Source organism: Chrysochloris asiatica, unplaced genomic scaffold (genome assembly GCF_000296735.1).
Source record: "Chrysochloris asiatica unplaced genomic scaffold, ChrAsi1.0 scaffold00122, whole genome shotgun sequence".
Taxonomy (NCBI): Eukaryota; Metazoa; Chordata; class Mammalia; order Afrosoricida; family Chrysochloridae; genus Chrysochloris; species Chrysochloris asiatica.
This window is the reverse complement of record NW_006408640.1, coordinates 9,852,873-9,877,995: the sequence shown is the minus strand read 5'-3', so window position 1 is coordinate 9,877,995 and position 25,123 is coordinate 9,852,873. Positions and strand designations below refer to the sequence as shown.

The 25,123-nt window shown below is 39.3% G+C and overlaps 2 pseudogenes; both read right to left on the bottom strand.

Annotated features, from left to right (window-relative positions):
• LOC102839594 overlaps positions 1 to 25,123 on the bottom strand; it is a 223,903-nt pseudogene that overhangs the window by 188,861 nt on the left and 9,919 nt on the right.
• Positions 710 to 1,168, bottom strand: LOC102826653 (annotated as a pseudogene).

Below are 25,123 nucleotides of genomic sequence, written 5' to 3'. Positions count from 1 at the left end.
CTAGGCTCGTATTTCTTGTGGATATATACCAAGTAGAGGAATTGCTGGATTATATGGTATTTCTATTTCCAACTTTTTGAGGAAGCACCATACTGTTTTCCAGAGTGGTTGGACCATTCTACATTTCCACCAGCAATGTAGTAGGGTCCCAGTCACCAGCATTTATTGTCCTCTGTTTGTTTGTTTTTTTTTTTAACTTTGCTGTTATTGCTAGTGTGAGATAATATCTCATTGTGGTTTTGAGCTGCATCTCTCTAATGGCTAATGATCATGTACATTTCTTCATATGTTTGTTGCCTGCCCAAATCTCTTCCTTGATGAAGTTTCTGTTCATGTCCTGTGCCCATTTTTAAATTGGGATATTTGTCTTTTTCTTGTAGCAGTATTGTAGCTTTCTATAGATTTTAGAAATTAGTCCCTGGTCTAATATGTCATTACATCTTGAAGACTTTTTTCCCCCTAAGCCAAAGCTTGATTTTATTTACACTCATCCTAAAGCACATGATTTGGGGCTACATGATAGGTTTTAGTGGGGAGGAGGCTGATGCCCATGAAAGACAGGCACAGAGGAGCAGGGCAGGAACAGGGAAGGGCTAGTGAGGATGGGCTTCTGAGTGTCCTTCATGCCTCGACCCCAAACTCAGTAGATTTCTTTCCCTGTGAGCTTGGGCCAGGCTGTCTCCTCCAGGCAGAAGAGCTGCAGTTGTGTTCAGGATTTGGATTTGGATACAGCAAGTCTGATGAGGCCAGTGAGTCCTGCCACACTAAGGGCCATGCCCCCAACAATGGCCATAGCCACCAGTCCATCTTTCTTCATGGCCTTGTCAATGAGTTGTTCCAGTTCCTTGGCCTGGTTGTTCTGAGGCTCTGTCTGCAGCAGCCCTCACTCATACCTCAGGGCCTTGTCATAGTCCTTGAGCCGGTAATTCCCCACAGCCAGGTAGAAGATATATTCCCATTGCTCCTCCTTGCTTCCCTTGGGCAGCAGCTCCTCGAGCAGTCCTATGCCTTTATGTACGTCATCGTTATACTTGTTCCGCACAAGACACCAGGCATATTCAAACTGCGTGCTCTTGGACACTGACCCTGCTGTTGCCTCAGACTTCAATTTCTTCTCAAACTTCAGCAGGTCATCCACAGACACCAGTTCATTCAGGATGGCCTCCATGGCCACTGCCCCAGCAATCCTCTCACCAGACACTTCGGCACCACTGTCTCCATGGCCCACCCACAAGTGCCACATCTTGAAGACTTTTGAAGAGGTCTTTTGCAGCAAATTTGTCTGATACAATACGCTGTTTGATTTTTTAATTGCTGCTTCTATGAGTGTTGATTGTGAATTCAAACAAAACGCAATCTTTGACAACATCATTTCTCCATTTATCATGTTATTTATTGTTTCAGTTGTGAGGATTTTTGTTTTTCTTTTTGTTATATTGCGGTGTAATCCATACTGACAGCTGTAGTCTTTGAGCTTCATTAGTGTGCCTTTTAAGTCCTCTTTGCTTCCAGCAAGCAAAGTAGTGTCATCTGCATATCACAGCTGTTAATGAGTCTTCCTCCAATCCTGATTCCTCTTCCAATTCTTCATCATATAATCTATTTTATCAGATTATTTGCTGACATACAGATTGAATAAAAATGGTGAAAAGATACAAGACTGGCACATACAATTTCTGATTTTTAACCATTCAATATCCCCTTGTTTTGTTCTAATGACGCTCTTGGTCTATGTAAAGTTTCCTGATGAGCACAGTTATGTGTTCTTGAATATGTTCCATAGCCTGTTTTGATCCAAATAGTCTAAAATCTTTGCATAGTCAATAAAGCACAAATTTATATTTTCATTCTAGATTCATTTGACATCAGCAATGATAGCCCTGGTTCTACATCCTCTTCTGAATCTGGCAGTTGCCTGCTTATGTACTGATGCAACTGTTTTTTTAAGTATTTTCAACAAAATTGTACTTGCATGTGATATTAATGATATTGTTTGATGATTTCTGTGCCCCACTGGGTCACCTCTCTTTGCAATGGACACAAATATGGATCTCTTCCAATCAATTGACCAGGTAGCTGTCTTCCAAATTTTTTGGCATAGACCTCCAGTACTTCATCAGTTTGTTGAGAGATTTCAGTTTGCATTCCATTAATGCCTGCAGATTTGTTTCTTGACTATGGCTTCAGTGCAGCTTAGACTTATCCATTTAGAACCATTGGTTCTTGACTATATGCTACCTCTTGAAATGGTTAAATGTCGACCATTTCTTTTTCGTACAGTGACTCTACATATTCCTTCCATCTTCTTTTGATGTTTTCTGCCTCATTCAATATTTTGTCCATGGAATTCTTTAATCCTTCAAGTCAAGGCTTGCATATTTTCTTCAATTCTTTCAGTTTAAGAAATGCTGAGCATGTTTTTCCCTTTGGGTTTTCTAATTTCAGTTATTTGCATATCTCATTATAACACGTAACACTGTCTTATAGAGATGCCCTTTGAAAATATTTCTTCAGCTCTTTGACTTAATGTCTTCCATTTGCTTTAGCTCTACACTCAAGAGCAAGTTTCAGAGGCTCTTCTGACATCCATTTTTGTCTTTCTCTCTTTCCTGTCTTTTTAATGATCTTTTGCTTTATTCATATATGATGTTCTTGATCCCACGACTTTTATGGTCTTTGATCAATATTGTTTAATGCACAAATCTGTTCTTGAGATGGGCTCTACATGCAGGCAGGATATATCCAATGTCATATTTTGACTCTAATGGACTTGTCTTCAGTTTCAGCCTGAACTTACATATGAGCAAATGGTAGTCTGTTCCATAGTCTGCACCTGGCGTTGTTTTGACTGATGATTTTGAGATTCTCCACTGTCAATTCCCACAGATGTAGTCAATTTGATTTCTGTGTATTTTGAGGCCCACGTATATAGCAACTTTTTATGTTGTTGAGAAAAGATATCTGTAGTGGGTAAGTCTTGCAAAATTCTAGCATATGATCTTCAGAATCATTTTTTCTCATAAAGGACATATTTTCCAACCATTGAGCCCTCCTTTTTGTTTCCAACTTTCACATTCCAATCAACAGTAATTATTAATGCATATTGATTTCATGTTTGATCAATTTCACATTGAAGAAGTTGATAGACTTCTTCAATTTCATCATCACTGACTTTAGTGGTTGGTGCATAAGTTTGAGTAATTATTTAACTGGTCTTAATTGTAAGGTATATTGATTTTATCCTATCATGAACAGCATTGTACTTCAAGACAGATCTTAAAATGCTCTGATGATGACTGTGACACCATTCCTCTTCATTTTGACATTCCAAGCATAGCAAACCATATGACTGTTGGATTCATAATGGCCAATATCAACCATTTCAGCTCACTAATGGCTAAGATATTGAACTTTATGCATTCTTTTCATTTTTTTACAAATTATTAATTTCATATATGCATACCTCTTACATTCTATGTTCCAATTATTAATGGATGTTTGCAGTTGTTTCTCCTCATTTTAACTTTTGCACCATCATCAAATGAAGGTCCCAAAAGCTTTGCTCCATTCAGGTCATTATGATCAGCTTTACTTTGAGGAAGTAGTTCTTCCCCAGTTACATTTTGAGAGTCTTCCAACTTGAATGGCTCATCTTCTGGCACTATATCAGACAGTGTTCCTCTGCTTTTCATAAAGTTTTCAGTGGCTAATGATTCAGAAGGTGTCTACTTCTCCATCTTCCTAGTCTTCCTTAATTTGGAAGTTCCAGTGAAACCTGTTTCCCACGGGTGACCCTGAAGGTATTTAAAATACCGGTGTCATAGCTTCCAGTATCACAGCAACAGGCAGTCTGCCACAATCTAACAAACTGATGGACAAGTAGTGGCCTGTAACATGAAAGGAATGGCAGTGCTTGGGGAGTTTCAGCCATACTACCCACACCCTAACCATGGAAGAGCAGAAAGGTACTTGGGGCCTGTGGGGCCTCCAGGAGCATATTCTTGAAGAAATGTAGCTTATGTCGGTAACTGAGATGAAACATTCAAATAAGCTTCAGTGATGGGTGCTATTGATTGCCATGGAGCTGGCCCTGGGCTCAAGGTAACCCCATGCATAAAGGAAAGAAATGCTGCCAGACCTGTCCCATGCCCAGGATTGGTCATAGATCTGAATGTTGTGACTTCCAGGCTTTTCACTGACTGATTATCAGAAGTAGATAGCCAGGCCTTTCTTCCTAGTCTGCTTAGTCTGGAGGATCCACTGAAACCAGTTCAGCATCACAACAAGTCTCCAATGACAGACAGATGGTGGATTGAACTTGTGGTGCACTGGCTGGGGATCAAATATGGGCCTCCCTCATGGAAGGAGAGGATAGAATTATAAATAATGACCAGCATGAAGCTGGTGTCTTTGGGTTATTGTCACAACACCAAGATCCCCACATCAACTACAGGGCTTCAAGGGAGACCAGACTAGAAAGAACCAGGCAGTGGGGAAGGAATGACAACAGAGGAATGGATCACTCCCTGGCAGGAGGAAACTTCCAGCAGAAATTACCAGTTAAGGCTGGCTGACATCTGGGAGTGATGAGCATGGGACTAGGGGTTACTTTCCCAGAGAGCAAAACTGTAAGTCTCTTGGAGGCAGCAACCAGGCATCAGCAAAGCACCAGCATAAAATTGCTTTTCATTCAGGCATCTTAGATCCAAATAAGAGACAATCAGTAGGGAGGGAGGATAAACCGAATAGGGAGTTGGAGCACTATGCTATATACTACAGGATGTATCAATTCAGGGATTGGAGGTTTCCTAAGTATTAAAGAACATCACACTAATAATACACCATGGGAAAAACACTGGTACTATAGGCATAAGCTGCAAGAGGAGCTCACCTACTGGTGGATGACAGCAGGGAGACTAACGGGTTTCTGGATGAAGAGGCTGAGCCTAGTGAAGTGGGCCAAACTCGAAAAACAATCTGGACTCTTCATGCCACTGGAAGATTTTTACATTAAAGCTACATTTATTTTAAGAGGAGGAGGTTATTATTACTAGAAAATCACTAGCAACCATTACTGTTCAGAACTTGAACCATTTATTAGCCATTAGGTATCCATTACTACTCCACAGCTGCAGTGTTTGTCATATGTTTTAGTATAATGGCCTCATCAGGAGCTACGGTTCTATGACACTCTAATAACTCTGCCACGATTCACGACGTCAATATTCCAAGGGAGAACATCATATATAATGAAGTAATGCACATTTTCAATTATTCAAGTATTATATAATTCTTAGTGATACTTATAATAAGCATGTTGCTTATTAAAGATATATTAGTAATACAGAAGCATCAATTCATCCAGTGTTCTACGTGGTATTATAATAGCTATTCTTTGGTGAGGGAATATGTAGCAGGCATCTAGTTAATGATAAGAGAAAGTGCACACTTGTTTGCATAAGGAATAAACAATAGGCAATCCTTAATCAATTGTGAGGCTGGACCAGGACCAAGCAGTATTTCATTCTGCAATGCACAGTGTCACTATAAGTTGAAAGTGACTCAAGGGCATGTAACAACAAAAACAAGAATACATGGTAATCTACTGCCAATAATCTATCAATGCACTTTTTTCTTCCATGATTTATTTATTTAATTTGCATTTTAGGTGAAAGTTTACTAAGTAAATTGAATTTTATTCAACAATTCATGCACATTTTGTTTTGTGACATTGATTACAATCCTCCCAATGTAATAGCACTATTCCTGCTTCTTAGTGGGTTTTTTTTTTTTTTTTTTTTGTCTTCTTTCCTGCCCCTGTCTGCCTTCTGAGCTTTGCTTTGAAACAAATCCTGCCCATCTGGGCCCATGAGCCAGGTTACTTGTTCTGACACATACATTCCTGACCAGCTTTCTTTATAGACCTGTCTGCTCCCTGTGTGAAAGATGATCCTTGAAGGGAGGTTCAGTTCCAGGTTTGAAAGGTGTCTCAGGGTCACAGTCTTAGGGGTTCCACCAGTCTCTATAGAAACAGTAAGTCTGGTCATCTTTATGATTTAGTACACTTTTCTTTTTCACTCACATAAATTCAGTCATTCACTCAGCACTGTCCTATAGGTACTAAGGTTACTAACAGACCATTTGGGTAGTCAGGAGAGAAACACTGTTTTCATCACATAGCTACAAAACCATTGCCACTGAGTCCATTCCAACTCTTGGTGACTCTGTAGGACAGAGTAGAACTGCCAACGAGCTTTCCAAGGCTATAAATCTTTACAGAAGCAGACTGCCTCCTTTCTCCCACTCAGTGGCTGGTGCTTTAAACTGCAAACTTCTGGTTAGCAGCTGAGTAAACCACTTAGCCCCCAGAGCTCCTGTGCTAAGCTACACTCCATGGGAAAACCAGGCTCCAGAGAAACAAACAACCATGCAATCTAATATCAAGACAGTAGCCTCAAGTTCTAAAATGCAAATTTACATCATGTAAAACCCAAACCTAGTACCATCAAGTCAATTCCGACTCATATTAACCTATACAGGGTTTCTGAGGCTGTAAATCTTTACAGGAGCAGACAGCAGCATCATTCTCCCATGACTGGCTGGTGGACTTGAACCACTGAACTTGCAGTTAGCAGTTCAACATATACCCTACAGTGCCACCAGGGCTCCTTAAACATCATGTTAGGGGATAGGGATTGCTTTAGCTAAGAGAAGGGTTACATCTCTCTTTGCAACAAGTAGGAACTCACAGTGGGCATTGTTGTTAGGTGCCATTGAGTTGGTTCCAACTAATAGTGACCCTATGCCACCCTCACAACTGTTGTTACACTTGAGCCATCGTTACTGCCTCTGTTCCAGTCCATTTTGCTGGGGGTCTTCCTCTTTTTCGCTGACCCTCCACTTTACTAAGCATAATGTCCTTCTTCAGGGATTGGTCCCTACTAATAATATGTCTGAAGTATGAGAGATGAAGCTTCACTATCCTGGTTACTAAGAAGCATTATAATTGTACCTCATCCAACATAGATTTGTTTGTTCTTCTAGTAATATATGGTACTTTTAATATTCTCGTTTAACAACATAACTCAAATGCATCAATTCTCTAATAAGACCATAGAATTTCTACGATGTATGGTTAGAGTACATAGAAATGTTAATTTGACCATGGAAAAGGGATCAGGCTCACTTTGAGTCTTTTCTATATTCTCAGTGTATAAGAAGCAAGACCATTAGAGGATATGAGAAGCGGAATGTGAAGAAGAGAAGATGTGTGAAGGTCTTCCTGGGAAAATAAATTGATTAGGATTGCAATGTGTTTCAGATCCACTTGGACACATATGGATATCAATTTGAACTTAGGCCTTTGGTAATGGCTCTTTGACCATCAATTGCTCAAATTAAAGACAATGAAAACAAGTCCATGAGAGGCAAAATATGACCTTGAATATATCTCACCTAAATTTAGAGATCATCTGAAGAACAGATTTGATACACTAAACACTAAAGAAAGAAGACCAAAAGAGTTGTGGGATGATACCAAGAACATCATATATCATACATGAAGAAAGTCATTAAGAAGACAAGAAAGAAGGAAAAGATCAAAATGGATGTCAAAGGAGACACTTAAACTTCTTCTCCAGCATAGAGATGCTAAAGCAAATGGAAGAAATGAGGAGGTCCAAGAGTTGAACAGAAAATTTCAAAGCTCAGCTTGAGAAAACAAAGTCAAATATGACAACAAAATGTGCAAAGATCTGAAGTTAGAAAACCAAAAGGGAAAAACACGCTTAGCATTTCTCAAGCTGGGGTATCTAAGGAAAAAAATCAAGCCTCGGCTTTCGTTACTGAAAGATTCTCTGGGCAAATTATTGAATGATGTAGAAAGCATCAAGAGAAGATGGAAGGACTACACAGAGTCCCTGTACCAAAGGAAATGGTTAATGTTCAACTGTTTCAAGAGGTAGCACATGATCAAGAGCCAATGATACTGAAGGAAGAAGTCCAAGGTGCATTGAAGGAATTGGCAAAGAACAAGGCACCAGGAATTGATGGAATAAAAATTGAAATCTTTCAAGAAAGTGAGGTAGCACAGGAGGCACACACTCATCTCTGCCAAGAAATCTGGAAGACAATTATCTGGCTGACTGATTGGAAGAGATCTGTATCTGTGTCCATAGCAAAGAGAGGTGACTCAACAGAATGCGGAAATCATCGTACAATATCTTTGGCATCCCTTGTGAGTAAAGTTTTACTAAAGGTAATACAGAAACGGCTGCAAGCATACTTTGACAGAGAACTTCTAGCGGTACAAGTCAGATTCAGAAGAGGACATGGAATGAAGGATATCACTGCTGATGTCCGATGGCTCTTGACTGAAAGCAGAGAGAATACCAGAAATAAGCTTACCTGTGCTTTACTGATTAAGCAAAGGCCTTGGATTATGTGGATCATGACAAGCTATGGACAACATTGTGAAGTATGAGTATTTCTGAACAACTTAATTGTGCTTATGAGGAATCTGTACATGGGCCAAAAGGCAGTTGTACAAACAGAACATGGGAACAATGAATGGTTTAAAATTTAAAAAGGTGTCTGACAGGATTGTATTCTTTCACCATACTTATTCAACCTATATGCTGAACAAATAATCTGAGAATCTAGGTTCTATGAAGAAAAAACATGGCATCAGGATAGGAGAAAGACTCATTAACAAGACATGCAGATGATATAATCATGCTTGCTGAAAGTGAAGAGGCCTTAAAATACTTAATGATGAAGATCAAAGAGCACAGCCTTTGGTATGGATTGCATCTCAATGTAAAGAAAACAAAAATCCTCACCACAGGACCAATAAACAACATTCTTATCAATGGAGAAAAGATTGAAATTGTCAAGGACTTCATTCTTCTTGGATCAACTATCAACATTCATGGAAGCAGCAGTCAAGAAATCAAACGACATATTACATTAGGCAAATCTGTTGCACAAGACCTTTTTAAAGGTTGAAGAGCAAAGATGTCAGCTTGAGGACTAAGGTGTGCCTGACCCAAGCCATAGTATTTTCAATAACCTCATATGCATGCGAAAACTGGACAGTGAATAAGGAAGACCGTAAAAGAAATGATACATTTGAGTTATGGCGTTAGAGGAGAATATTGAAAGTGCCATGGGCTGCCAAAAGAACAAATAGATCTGCATTGGAAGAAGTACAGTCAGAGTGCTCCTTGGAGGTCAGGATGACCAAACTTCGTCTCTCACACTTTGGACATACTGTCAGGAGGGACCAGTCACTGGAGAAGGATACTATGTTTGGTAAGGTGGAAGGTCAGAGGAAAAAAGGAAGACCCTCAGCAAGATGGATTGGCAAAGTGGCAGCATCAATGGGCTCAAGTGTGGCAACAATTTTGAGGTTGGCCCAGGGGAGCAGGCAGTGTTTTGTTCTGTTATGCATAGGGTCGCTATGAGTCGGTAGTGACTTGATGGCACCTAACAACAACAACATTGGTTTGTTGTAGTCTTTGAGTCACAGGATCAAATTTGAGTTTATTCAGAAATTTGTAAGTAGACAACTACCTGAGAATGGGAAAAAATACATTCCCAGTGAAGAGAAGGACCACAGACAGAAAATGACAACTGATCAAAAAGGCAGCACATATGGAAAAAGGTTTACGTACAAGGTACTGATAGAATTTTGAAAACCAGTGACTTATTCACTGCAAATACATTTTTTAAACTGCCGGGGTCTGACCCCGACATAGTTGTCACGAGTTTTTGGTTCACGAAGAGGGGAGATCCAGCGGCGATAGGGATAGTGAAAGAATACACAGAGAAACAGAAGAAGGGAGACAATGAGGCACCCCAAAGCCAGGGTGGATACATCACTGGTGGGCAGGCTTGGGACTACAGGCATCATGGCCTCTGCAGACAGCGACTCACTGCCCTGCATTCTCCAATGCATGCCCTCCAACCCGTAATGCACCGCAATCTTTACTCCATGCCTTCCAACCAGCAATGCACCGATCTTTACTCCATGCCTGCCAACCAGTAATGCACACCTGGGGAGGCCCAGGCCTCTGTTTTATTTAGGGGAGGAGTTTCACACCAAGCTGGGAGGGACTAACACAGGATACAGCTAACATCAGTAATTTTCCAGACATTCAGGTAACTTTACATTGTACTTCACTGGTTCGAATCTCAGGCCAGCAACTTGGATTCTCAGGCCCAATTAACATATCTATAGCCCCTGAGGTCAGTTGGGGGAAGTTGAGAGTTCTGTAGGAGACGCCCAGGTGAATGGGCTGCACCTGGAAAAGGGATTAGGGAGGATGGGTTCTTTGTCTACAGAACAAAGAACCGAGAAGTAGCTAAGATATTTTTAGTTAATCCTTTGGAGAAAGGTTTAACCTTGCAACCTTTAGTCTCGGCTTTAGGAAAATATCACATTTATCTGTGGATTTTCAAAGGCTCCAGTGTATTAATTTAATATATATACCTGAATATTAATATGAAAGCAATTTGCCATTAACTGCCAGTGGCCTCATTTGTTACACTCGGCCCTAGCGGGCCTCGAACCTCTGATTAGTCTTACATGGTCTGCAACATTAAACAACATGAAAGACAGAAATACACATGCATCTCACCAGACAGAACACAGAGAAGTAAAACTGAATACATCTATGGAAAGAGACAGTCGAAAAGCTCCATACCATCATCCAAAACAAGGTCAGGGTAGACTGTGGAACACATTATCAATTCCTCATACACAGTTTAAGCCTGAAGGAAATTAAAAGAAGTCCATAAAAGCCAAAATATGACCTTAAAAATATCTCACCTGAATTCAGACATCATCTCAAAAACAGATTTGATGCATTAGACAAAAAAGACCAAAAACCAGAAGAGTTATGGGATGACATCAAGAACATCATACAGGAAGTAAGCAAAAAGAAAAACAAGGTCATTAAGAAGACAAGAAAGAAGGAAAACAGCAAAATGGATGTCAAAAGAGACTCTGAAACTTGGTCTCTGGTGTAGAGATGCTAAAGCAAATGGAAGGAATGAAGAGGTAAAAGAGCTGTACAGAAAAATTTAAAGTAGAGCTCAAGAAGACAAAGTCAAATATTATAATGACATGTACAAAGTCCTGAAATTAGAAATCCAAAAGGGAACAATCTGTTCAGCATTTCTCAAGCTGAAAGATCTGAAGAGAAATTCAAGCCTTTACTTGCAATATTGAAGGATTCTATGGGTAAAATATTGAATGATGCACAAAGCATCAAAAGAAGATGGAAGGAATACAGTCACTATACCAAAAAGCAATGGTCAATGTATAACCCTTACAAGAGGTAGCATATGATCGAGAGCCAGTGATGCTGAAGGAAGAAGTCCAAGGTGCATTGAAGGCATTGACAAAGAAAAGGGTTCTAAGAATTGATGGAAAACAAATCAAAATCTTTTAATAAACTGAGGTACCCTGGAGGTACTCACTTAGTCTATGGCAAGAAATTTAGAAGACAGCTACCTGGCCAATGGATTGAAAGAGATCCTTATTTTGCCCATCCTAAAGACACGTGACCCAATGGAAAGTGGAAATCATTGGACAATGTTATTAATATAATATGCTAGTAAAATATGTGAGTAAAAATGGTTGCAACAGTACATTGACAGTGAACTGCCAGAGCTTTAAGTCTGATTTGGATGAGTACATGGAAGGAGGAATATAATTACTGACATCAGATATATCTTGGTTGAAAGCAGAGAATACCAGAAAGATGTTTACCTGTGCTTTATTGACTATACAAAGAGAATTAACTGTGTGGATTATTACTAGCTATGCACATTGTGAAGAATGAGTATTCCAGAATGCTTAATTATGTTCATGAGGTACCTGTACATAGACCATGAGGCAGTAATTTGGACAGGAAAAGGAGATACTGAATGGTTAAAAATTAGGAAAGGTGTGGGTCAGGGTTGTTTTCATCATGTTTATTCAATCGTATGCTGAACAAATAATCTGAGAAGCTGGATTATATGAAGAAGAACATGGCCTCGGGATTGTAGGAATATTCATTAACAACCTGCAATATTCAGATGATACAACTTGATTGCTGAAAGCCAAGAGGAATTCAAATAGTACTGATGAAGGTCAAAGGCCATAACCTTTATGTGAAAAAAATAAAAATCCTCACAACTGTACCCAAAACATCATGATCAACTGACAAAAAATTGAAGTTGTTAAAAAGTTCATTTTAATTGGATTTACTATCAACACTCATAGAAGTAGCAGTCAAGAAATCAAATGACATATTGCACTAGACAAATCTGCACACGACCTCTTTAAAGTGTTCAAAAACAAAGATGTTAGCTTGAGAACTAAGGTGCATCTGACCCAAGCCATAGTATTTTCAATAGCCTTATATACATATGAAATTTGGGCAATGAATAAGGATTGCCATAGAAGAACTGGTTACAATGTTAGTAAAGACTATTAAAAGTACCATGTACTACCAGAAGAATAAACAAAACTGTGTTGGAAGAAGTACAGCCTGAATGCACCTTAGAAGTCAGGATGGTGAGACTTTATCTTTAACAGAAAACGAAATGATTCTACAACATATTTCTCTGATTCTATCATGCACATTCTTTACCACATCTTGAGCAACACATTGTTATTGTTGTGTGACATCAGTTGGCTCAGACTTATAATGACCCTATTTAGAATTTCTAGGCTGTAAACTTTTGAGGAAACAGAAAGCCTCATCTTTCTTTCATGTAGTGGCTGTTGGATTTAAATGGCTGACCTGCAGTTGGCACCCCAATGTGTCACCCACTATGCCAACAGTCCTCCAAACCACACATTAGTGATTCTGAAACCAAAATGGACCTTACAATCTATTTTGAACATCTTTGTCAGCTGCCAATTATAGAAGTCCACAAGGGTGTTGACTGTAGCAGATGCTCATAAAAAAGGATCATAATATTTCAAAAGTAAAGTTATGACTGAAATATCATGATCAATATAAAAGAAAAATGGTTAAAACAAAGGCAAAAGTCAGGGGCCAAATTCTGCTGTCCATTTTTCTCCAAATCTGAGTTCTTACTAAAGGTGATAAAGTTGGAAAAATCAGTTGAAACTAGGTTATTCAGGATCTAGGAGTTGTTGTCATGTATCATGAAGTGCATGCCAATACACAGCAATCCAATTCCTGAAGTTGTAAATGTCACAGGAGCACAAAACCGCATCTTTCTCCTAGGGAGTAGCTGGTGCTGCCCAAATTTGGTCAGCAGAAGTTGAGTGCCGATCACACAATGCCACCAGAGCTCCTTGCAGTATCTAGTAGATCTTATTAAAATAACTTATTTTTTGTAATCTAATACACTGAAGAACTTAGACAAAGGAGTCATGTGATCCGATTCACATTAAATAGCATCAGGGTCACCTGTGGGGGAGAGGTTTCAGCTGAGCTTCCAGACTAAAAGACTAGGAAGGAAAGGCAGACCACTTCTAAATGGTAAGGCACTGAAAACCTTATGAATTGCAACTGAATACTGTCAAAGTGCCAGATGATGAAAACATGAATAGCAACAGAACATTGTCACATAAAATGACAGAAGATGAGCAACTCAGGTTGGAAGGTACTCAAAATGCAGCTGGGAAAGAGATGCCTCCTCAAAGTAGAGTTGATCATAATGCTATGAATGGAGCAAAGCTTTTGGAACCTTCATTTGCTGATGGGGCACAATTCAAGATGAGGAGAAACAGCTGTAAACATCCATTAATAATAAGAACATAGAATGAATTAAGTATGAATCTAGGAAAATTGAAAATTGTCAAAAATGAGCTGGAACAAATGAAGAATGATATTCAAGGCATCGTTGTTGTTGTTAAGTGCTGTTGAATCGGTTCTGACTCTAGTAACCTGGATTAATGAGCTGAAATGTACCAGTATTGGCCATTTTGAATCAGATAATCATATGGTTTTCTATGCTGGGAAAACAAATCTAAGAGGAATGGCATTATATTCAAAGATTTAAAAGATTTACCTTGAATTTCAATGCTGTCTTTAGTAGGGTAATGTACATACAACTACAAGGAAAACCAGGTGCCTGAGCTGAAGATTTCTATTCCCTGTCTCCTGAGGTGAACCCAGTTGTTGTCAAGTACCATGGAGTAAGTTTCGACTCATAGTGACCCTGTATAGGGTTTCCAAGGAGCAGCTAGTGAGTTTGAAGTGCCGATCTTGCAGTTCAAGTTGACCTTGCGATCCAGTGCATTATCCTACAGTGCCACACCAGAGCTCCCCTAAAATTATGTGACACTTGGCAACTCACAGGCCTGTTCCACTGAGGCAGCTGGCCAGGGTTCCTTCCTTCCTGCAACCACACTGGAAGGAAAACAAAGATCTTTTCACATACTTGCCCAAGGAGTTGCCAATCAAAAAAATGAAATATATAATCATACACATATATATATACACACGTTGTTTTTGTTGTTTTGTTAAATGCCACCAATTCTGACTCATAGGCACCCTATATAAGGTTTCCAAGGAGAGGCTGGTGAAGTTGAACTGCTGATTTTGTGGTTTAAACAGACCTTGCGGTCCAGTGTTTTGTCCCACAGTGCCACACCTGGACTCCTCCTTTGTCTCTACATGATAGTAAATAAAGGCATTTGGTGTTTGGAAATGCAAATAAAATAAGGCAAGTAACATCCATTTCTTAAGAAGAAGAAAAGTGTTCTCCTGGCAAAGCCATCTGCCCTCCACAGCTTTACTCACAATGTGCACTGTCCTTGTGAGGAGTGTCCACAGGGCAGGATGCTTGGTGCTGCTCATTAGCATTTTTAACTGAGATTCTATCTGATTGCACCAACTGGATTACAGGGGCAGGTTTCATCTCTTAACCTTGTCTGCATAGTCCACAGCTCTGGGCAAGATCCCTCCTTCCTTAGCAGACTCAGTAAGTAACATCTGTGGATTACATGGCAGCCCTCATCTCATCTACCTCTTTTCACTGAATATCTTCACTGAATATCTAAAGCTACTTGAAAGGCAGAATAATGGGCACCCAAAGATGTCCAGGGCCTAATCCCTGGAACCTGTGAATATGTAACCTACATGGTGAAAGGGACTTCAAACTTGCTGTAGCTGAAAAATCTTGAGATGGGAGACTATAGTGGATTATCCGGGTGGGCCAAGAAGGTTCCCTTTACAACAGAACCAGAAGTGTCCAAGAGAGATAGTTAAAGATGCTCCCTGCGATAGTTCCCATTTGACCTAGATTTGATGGCTTGATAATCAGAACTCTATCAGAGGAAGATAAAAACAAACAAAAAAAGAACAAAATAATTTTTGATAAAGGATGCAGGGTAAATTGCTACAATTTGATGAACTTGACGTATACTCATGGAAGTGGTAATTCTAAATACCAACAGAGAGGGAAGGAGTCTTCACATCAGGTATCAATGCTATCCCCTCTGTAGACAGGGTAGATAGAGATGGGCAACTTCGACACTGACTACCTAAAATGAGAGACAATAAAGGCAAGAAGTGACTGGCTTACAAAGTTTCAAGGGGAGTTTAGTTTAATAGTGTGTGGAGAAGAGAGTCCCCACTGAATAGTTTTCATCTTGTCTAGATGGGTCTGGTTAAAAGTGATGGAGATAAGATTCTTATGATTCAGTAGTGAGTAATTGTTATCATGATTAATTGTGACTGTTACAATTGTAAAGGTAGAAGTTTTGTATCAAAAACTGGGGAGTAGTTAATCTTACAGTCCAAAAACAAAGGACCTTAGGATCATCAAAGGAGAAGACCAAGAGTGGAATGCGAGACCTTATCCAGAGACACAGTGACACCAGAGATGGAGGCAGAGATGGGAATATGTAGACAGGGAGCAGCTGAGGACTCTAGATTCATGGGAAGAGAGGGGCTAAGAGAGAGTGGCCAGGAGACAGACTTGCAGAATGTGCCTTTTAGTAGTGTAAGTTATTATATATGCCTGAGTGTTAAAAAAAAAAAGAACTGAAGTGAATAGAGAGAAATACTGTTAACTGATGGTACATGGAGGGGATTATAATCATTGTATTGAAACAAGGTGTACGATTTGTTGAATGTAAAACTGATGATATGTCCTGTAAACTTTCACTCTGTCCATAATTGTTGTTGTTGTTATGTGCCATCGAGTCGGTTCCGACCCATAGCGACCCTGTATAGGGTTTCCGAGGGTGTAAATCTTTACGGGAGTAGAAAGCCTCATCTTTCTCCCGCGGAGCGGCTGGTAGTTTCGAACCGCTGACCTTAAGGTTCGCAGCCCGATTCGTAACCACTACGCTACCAGAGCTCCTTCTGTCCATAATAAAAACCTTTAAAAAATCATTTTTTAATGTTTGATTTAAAAAATAAAAATAAAGATGTTACCTGCTAGCTTTGAAGCTAAGGAAAAGGTCCAAGAGCCAAGAAATGTGGGTGGCTTCTAGAAGTTAAACAATTATTATCTCCTAGAGCTTGCAGAAGGAAAGCAATCCTGCTGACACATTGATTTTAAATTCTTGAGCCTTTCAACCTCCAAAATCATTTGATAATAATTTCGTATTTCGGTATTTTATTATAGTTATTGTTGTTAAGTGCCGTTGAGTCAATTCCAACTCACAGTGAGCCAGTATAGGGTTTCTGAGGAGCAAATGTTGACTTTGAACCACCGACCTTGTGGTTCAAACTGATCTTGCAGTCAGTCCTGTGCTTATATTACAGTGCCATCATACAGCTACATTTTGGAAATAAATTAATCTGTAGTCAGATTCTACTAAATCCTTTCTCAAAGACTCATTTCCCTAAGTCTATCACCCTTTCTTATATCACAAAAAGTGACAATTTTGGAACTAGGGGATAAAAATGTGCTCACCATCTTGTCATGTCAGGCTCTCCCAGGGTGCTTCTGTCCTCTTGTTTATTTCTGATAGATATTCTTCCAGTGGTAAAAATAGAGTGCCTATGGAACAGGATGTGAGAGAGCGAGATGACGCTCTGCATAATTAGCTAAGCAGCAGTATTAGTAAGGCCATTTGGAATGTCAAAACTACAGCTGGTCCGAAATAGTACACTTCTGTTCAGAAAAACAACGAAGGATTCCTAAATCCCCTCCAAAGCTAAGAAACATCCATCAGATTCTCATGTTTGGAAAGAACACAGTGAGTCCTGACCACATGTTCTAATTGATGTTTGGGAAATGACCATTATTGCTTCATTATCACAGCTGGGCAGGGTCTCATACTGTTTGTTGTGTGTTTTTTTTAGCTAGGAATGGAGTGACAAGAGAACTAAGAATGGAGAGTCTGTCTTGTCAATTTAAGAGCCATTAGTCTGAAATGAAGTCTTTACTCAAAGGTCTATGGACACAGAACATGACCAGAATCCCACATTCATAGGCATGTGTATGCGCACCATTCTAGAAACATAGGAACTACAATATTCCTCAGGGGTTCAAAGAAAATACTAACCCTAAAACAAGATTTAAGAACAACCCGTACTACAATATGATCATCTTTTATTTAAGAAGTTTCCACACAGACAGTGTTCTGCATAGAAAACTGTGAAATGTTCTATTTCCATTCTACTGAGCTCATGACTAAGCTGATGCCTCTAGCCAAACAATCACATGTCAGATTATCATTAGCTCTGAGGGCCAGAGCTGGGGGGATGGGGTGGACAAAGCCTGTCCGAGGGCTCACGAGTGGGGTGCCTGATTCCTCGTTAGGATAGTGCTTCACTGGGGCACATACTTCAGTTTCAAATATGTTGGCTTTATAGTCCCATTATGTGTGGGGCCTTGGCTATCTTTATCAAAAATTAAATAAAATGGATGGCAAACTACTGACAAGAGGATAAAGTATATTTCTTTTAAGTCTGGAACCTGGATGTAAAATTAAATATGGTTTTGGTTAAAAAAAACTACATGTTAGAAGATATGAGTCAAGTACAAAACTACCTAAATTGAAAGGGACAATTTAATAACTTCATCTCAAAGCCTGATAAGTGAACATATCTGTTAAGACAGGGGTCAGAGAACTACAACCTAGCGGCCAAATGGAACCTACCACCTGTTTTTGTGTATCCCACTAGCAAAAAAAGTTTTTATGTTATTAAATGCCTGAAAACACACACACACACAAAAGAATACCAATTCATGACATGTGAATTTTATATGGAATTCAAATTTCAGTGTCCATGAATAAAGTTTAATTAAAGGACAGCTACTGGCTAGAGATGAAGCGGCTCAGGTCTCACTGGGCTCTACCACATATTAGTTGTGTGATTTTCAGCAAGTCAGTGGGGCACTTGTCTCCTCAATAACACTCACCTCATAGGAATGCTGGGAGGATTACAAGAGAAAGCAAAGGTAGAGCACTTAGCGGCATCCCAGACACGCCCCACTCGTGTTGTTGTTAAATGCTGTCGAGTCAGTTCCGACCCATAGTAAACCTGTTTCCTAGGAGCAGCTGGTGAGCTTGAACCGCCACCCTTGCTGTTCAATCTGACTTTGCAGTAAAGCGCATTAACCTAGAGCATCACACCAGGACTCCTTGTTGTTGTGTGCCGTGGAGTCGGTTCTGACTCACAGTGACGCTGTACAGGGTTTCCGAGGCTGTAAATCTTTACGGGAGCAGAAAGCCTCATCTTTCTCCAGCGGAACAGCTGGTAGTTTCGAACTGCTGACCTTGAGGTTCGCAGCCCAATTCGTAACCACTACACTACCAGAGCTCCTTGTTAGTCGCCATTAATATTGCTAGTTTTGCCAGTGTTACTGTAATTACACTAGTAAACTAGGAAACTCTACTAGTTCTAGAACCATGGATGACACACTTGTACCAATCTTTTTTTTTTTTTTTTCAAATGAAGACAGCCATTAATCAGTAAGGCTAGTCATTAGAAGTTTATCTCAACAGTTAGTTTCTTGTTCTATCCTATTTCTCAAAACCATTTCAAAAATGCATCAGTTATAAACTTTGGCAAGTGGGCAGATGTATTCCTGGTTCTGTTCCCTTGTTTGACAGATAATTAAATTGGGACTCACCGGGGTCAAGTGACTTTCTCAAAGCACAGAATATCCTTAATTAGAGTGAACAGTCACTGACTTGAGTTGAAACGTTTACTTTGCACTAATACACCTGCAGGTTTTCTCAAACAAAAGCTTTGAACTTATTGATCTGATTTAAAATCTGAAATAGTTTCTAGTTGTGTAAGTAGACAACTTACCATGACAATTTTTCTTGGTCATGCTGCTCTCATTTCATTTATAAATGCCACAAATACATCCAGTTAATGCATTAAATATGAAAAGACTTGCTGAAGAGACTCCATTTATTAATGATTCAGTAGAACTTCCAAAAAGCATCTATTTGGAATTCATTTCTAATTCATTTCACAGTTTAGCTGCAGTTCCCACAGGGCAAATATTTATCAAATATTATTCTGTTTTAAGTCCTCCCTTTACATTTATTTGTAGAAGAATACTTTTTTCCTCAAATAAAGCTAAACTTTCTAACAGCACCCATCAGTCTATTGTAATGTCATGTGCATTTCCTGATAAGGTGGCAGTAATGGGCTTTTAGATATAACGGAGTACACTGTGCAACCAAACAAAGAATCATTATTAAACATAATAACTGGCTTAAATTGAACAAGATACACAGTGAGTACATCATAAATATTTATTAGAGAGTAACCATGGTAATTAATAAACCTGGTAATCAGCACAAGGGAAAATAGCTTCTTAAAACTGCCATGGCAAGGAAAAACCTCAGAATTCACCTACCAATGGCTAAATACAACCAGACTCACTCAAACCAAATCAGAATGCTAATTTGATGAGTACAAGTAGAATATTTTGAGTCAGGATGCCCACTGTCTCACCCCATCCCACCCTCAACACTAAGGATTTATGGTCTGTAATTTCAATGACTTGTCATAATTACAGGGTAATGGCAAAAATCTAGAGTTAGATATATTGGACTCTAGTTCTAGTACTAATTAAAAAACTATGGTCAAATGATAAATTCTCCATGCCAATTATAAAGCAAACATAGACGAGCTATTAATAAGCTACAATGTATATCATAGTTGGCTCAATGCCTGGAACAATAGCTGGGTCTTCTTACCCTAATATTCACACACACTCCTTTTCCTTCGGATACACCCACCACTGTTACTACTTCTTCTAGTCCTATTTCCCCTCCCCACTTTTCTTGGGCAGCATGTTTTTTAGTGGTCATATATACAACAATAAGTCATATGTGTTGGATTCATTGAATCTACATCACATCAGGCCCCACTAACAATTATGAGGTTGGCTCAGGACTGGGCAGTGTTTCGTTATGTTGTACATAGGGCCACTATGAGTCGGTATCAACTCAATGGCACCTAACAACAACAACAACAAACACAGCTAAGATAGCACCTGGTGTGGTGCTGTGGGCTAATGTGCTGGACTGCAAAGTCGATTTAAACTGTAAGGTTGATGGTTCAAGCTCACCAGCCACTCCTTGCCAGCCCTGTATAGGGTCACTATGGGTTGAAACCAATCCAACGGCACTTAACAACAAAAGCAAGATAGCTAAAATTAACAAGATAGAAAATGACAAGTGTTGCTGAGGATGAGGAGAAATTGGAACACTGATATACTTTTGATAGGGATTAAAATAATGAAGCCACTTTGAAAAATAGTTGGGAGTTCCTCAAAATTTTAAACACAAAATTACCCTAGTGTTGTTGTTAGGTGATGCCAAGTCAAATTTTGACTCATAGCAACTTCATGTGACAGAGTTGCTGTTGTTGTTAGGTGCCATTGAGTCGGTACCGACCCATAGTGATCTTATGCACAGCAGTAGAGCTGCCCAATAGGTATTTTAGGCTTCACTTTCATAGGAACCAGTTTCCAGTCCTTTTTACCTCACATCCATGAGGTAGGTTTAGTTAGTGGGTAAACACTAAATTTTTTTGCCACTAGACTCTTTACAATTGTCATAAAAAAACCAAACTCAAACTCATTGAAGTCCAGTCAATGCCAACTCATAGTGTCCCTATAGGAGTAAAACAGGATTGTCCCATAGGGTTTCCAAGACTGCAGTCTTTATGGTCAGTATGAGTCAGAACCAACTCGATGACAGTGGATTCGATTTATTCTGCTTTAATCTTTAAGGAAGCAGACTGTCACATCTTTCTCCTGCAGAATGGCTGGTAAGTTCAAAACCGCTGACCTTTGGTAAGCAGCCTAGCAGTTAACCATTGCACTACCAGGGCTTCAGAAGTTCCAGGTGACCCAGAAACTTCACCACGAGGTCAATGAAAACATATCCATGCATGGTAGTGGTGGTGGAGGTGGTTGTGTGCCGTGGAGTCTGTTTCATTTCATAGCGACCCTAAATAGGGTTTCCAAAGCTGTACGTCTTTATGAGAGCAGAAAGCCTCATCTTTCTCACAAGGAGCAGCTGATAGTTTCAAAATGCTGACTCTGCAGTTAGCAGTCTGATTGATAACTCACTATGCTATCAGAGCTCTTTAATCACAAATACTTGTTTGTTAACATTAATAGCAACGATATACAAAATTGCCAAAAGCAGAAACAACATAAATGTCCATCCGCTGATGAATGGATAAACAAAACGTATGTCCATACAGTGGAATAATATTCAGAAAAAAATTGAGTACAGATACACGCTACAACAAGAATGGAAACTAAAATCAGTATGCTAAGTGAACGAACTCATTAACAAAAGACTACATACTGTATGATTCCATTTATATAAAATGTTCTAAACCTACTGTCATCAAGTTGATTCTGACTCATAGTGACACAGGGCAGAGTGACTACCCCTTAGGACTTTCAAGGCTGTGAAGTGTTGATGGAAGCATACTGCTTCCCACAGAGTGGCTGGTAGGTTCGAACTGTCAAACTTCTGCTTAGCAGTTGAGCACCTTAACCACTATGCCACCAGAATTCCTTATGAATGTTTAGAAAAGGTAAATCCATGAAGACATAAAGTAGACTAGTGGTTGCCAAGGGCTATGATGCAGATCGAGGATGATGAGGAATAAGTGCTGAAGTTTCATTTTGGGGTGATGAAAATGTTCTAAACACTGTGGTGACAACACAACTGAATATACTCAACCTCACTGAATCTTACTGTGTGTGAATTTCATCCAAAAACGTTATTAAAAATACTTAATAAAACACATGTTTGGGAATTGGTAATAACAGTAAACTACATCTTTACTGAATCTGCTATGCTCTACCAATCACAAACTTCCAGGAAAGGCAGAGACTGTGAGGTCAGGCATGAAAGACAAAGTGGAGTAATTCATTAGTGTTCTTTACTCTCTAATCTGGTATGGCGCTGTATGAGAAGCACTGAACTATTAACCACAAGATTGGCAGTTCAAACCCACCAGCCAATCCTTGGAAACCCTATACACAGAGTCGCTATGAGTCAGAACCAACTCAATGGCACTATTAGCAACAACATACTAGATGTTCCTCTTCTCCTCTGATGTGGGTTATTATGAAAAAAATAGAACAAAGGAATAGAAAGAGTAGGACAACTAACGCTAGAGTCTAAAACCTGGGTTTGGAAGCCAGGGTTTAAATCCTGCTCCCGTATACAGCATGTGACCTTGGATCAATTATTTAACCTTTCTGTGTTTTAGTGTGTTTATTTGTAAAATGGGTCTAATAAAAGGAACTATATCACATAGACGCCATTAAAGAGAATTAATGCATGCAAAGCCTTTAGAACAATATCTGAGGAAGACTAGGTGCTACCCTCATCACTGTCACTAGCACTGTCGTTGCTGTTGTTAGAGCCACGTGACTCTTCTCCCAGTCAAAACAGCGCATGCACAGCAATCACCTATATCACATTATCAGCCCCAATCAAACTGCCTCCTTTTTTCACCAAGGAGTGTGGTCTTGTTCCTTGTCCATCTACAAATGGCAGCAACATTCAAGAGGCCCCTTCATTACCAGATCCAATAATAACTTGGTCTTCTAAGAATTTGTAATGTCAGCCGTGATTTCTATTTAGCTTGGGCAGCAAGTGAAGGTGAATGTGATGAAGAATACACTGTGAGTAGGGATCGGGTCAACGCTTTACAGTAAGGGCAAAATTAAATAACAGTAACACAGGGCTTTAAACTGGTGAGCAGAGACAGAAATAGTGACCCCCTGCTCAAGGATGGCTGTAACCTGCTAAAGGATGGCAGTGCCCCACTCAAACATGGGGCAATTCTGTCACTTTGAATGTGTTTGACCCTTCAATGGAGATCATACAGTTGTATGCATCAGGCTGTTGAACGGGCCCATTAAGCCTCTTTTGACTCTCTCATTTCCAGGACTTTACCAACATAATTTTCTCCATTCGTTATCCTAACAAATCACCCAAATCACCCAATTCATAAAAATGCAGGTGAATTTCTGTTTCACTTTGTCAGCTAGGGCAACTGGTTCAAAAACAAAAGTAGGATTTGTCCATACACTGAAGTTCAGTACCCAGGGACTCCCTGTAATTCATTTTCTGATTATACTTCATTAGTTCTCACAACAAACCCATGAAGTAGGTAATTAGTAACCTCATCATTTTGCGGATAAAGAAAATTCAAGTAAGTTGAGTAACTTCTGTAAGTCAGTAACACAGTGACTAAGGGTCAGAGCTGTGATTTGAATTCCTAAAACATATGTGTTCATCCCAAGACTAATACAATTTGATGAACTAAATGGCATATTCTGGTGTGGTCCATAGCATAAGCACTAACTGCAAGGTCGCTGGTTCAAACCTACCAGTCCTTCTTTGGAAATGCTCCATAGGCCTGCTGAGTCAGAACCAACCCAACAGCACTTGGTATGGTAAAGAAATGTATTTCACTTGTTGTACAAAACCATTTCATACCATGCATAGTGTCACTTGTATAAACGTATCTTCATTTATCCCCCAAATACTAAAGGCTGCATTTGTTTTCCAAATTAAAGAGTTCCATTATGCCCTTAGACATTCTGGGTTAGTGCTGTAGGATCAGCACTGGACGGCTAGTTGACAGATTGGCAGTTCAAAACCATGAGTCGCTCTTTGGAAACCTTAAAGAGGGTCAGTATGAGTTGGAACAGAGTTGACTGTACTTAACAACAATACCATTAGGCCCCTAACAACAGAAATAACCACCAGGGGTCAAGTTCTTTTAGAGACACCTGGTTTTCCTCCAACACAGAACAAAGCAACTACGATGAAATAAAAGGAACAAAGAAATAGAAGAACTACTTCTTTGGAAGGATCAGCTAAATGCATGGAGCTTTCCAAACACCAATGCTGAGATGGTAAGAAATGTAATACGTTCACTGTAAGAGTTAAGTTTTTCAAATAATATTTTAAGGGAATAGGTTAAACCTATTCACAATAAACACATTCACAAAGTAAGTTGGTAACAAATATTCAATTGAACACTTACAGTATGTATGGTGCAAATCGTAAGAAAATAGTTTGTACACTGATTATAAATATTATTTGATATACTTTTAAGACGAACTTTTTCCTAAAAATACAATAGCAATTATATATATATAATTGCTATTGTATTTTTAGGAAAAAGTTCGTCTTAAAAGTATATCAAATAATATTTATAATCAGTGTACAAACTATTTTCTTACGATTTGCACCATACATACTGTAAGTGTTCAATTGAATATTTGTTACCAACTTACTTTGTGAATGTGTTTATTGTGAATAGGTTTAACCTATTCCCTTAAAATATTATTTGAAAAACTTAACTCTTACAGTGAACGTATTACATTTCTTACCATCTCAGCATTGGTGTTTGGAAAGCTCCATGCATTTAGCTGATCCTTCCAAAGAAGTAGTTCTTCTATTTCTTTGTTCCTTTTATTTCATCGTAGTTGCTTTGTTCTGTGTTGGAGGAAAACCAGGTGTCTCTAAAAGAACTTGACCCCTGGTGGTTATTTCTGTTGTTAGGGGCCTAATGGTATTGTTGTTAAGTACAGTCAACTCTGTTCCAACTCATACTGACCCTCTTTAAGGTTTCCAAAGAGCGACTCATGGTTTTGAACTGCCAATCTGTCAACTAGC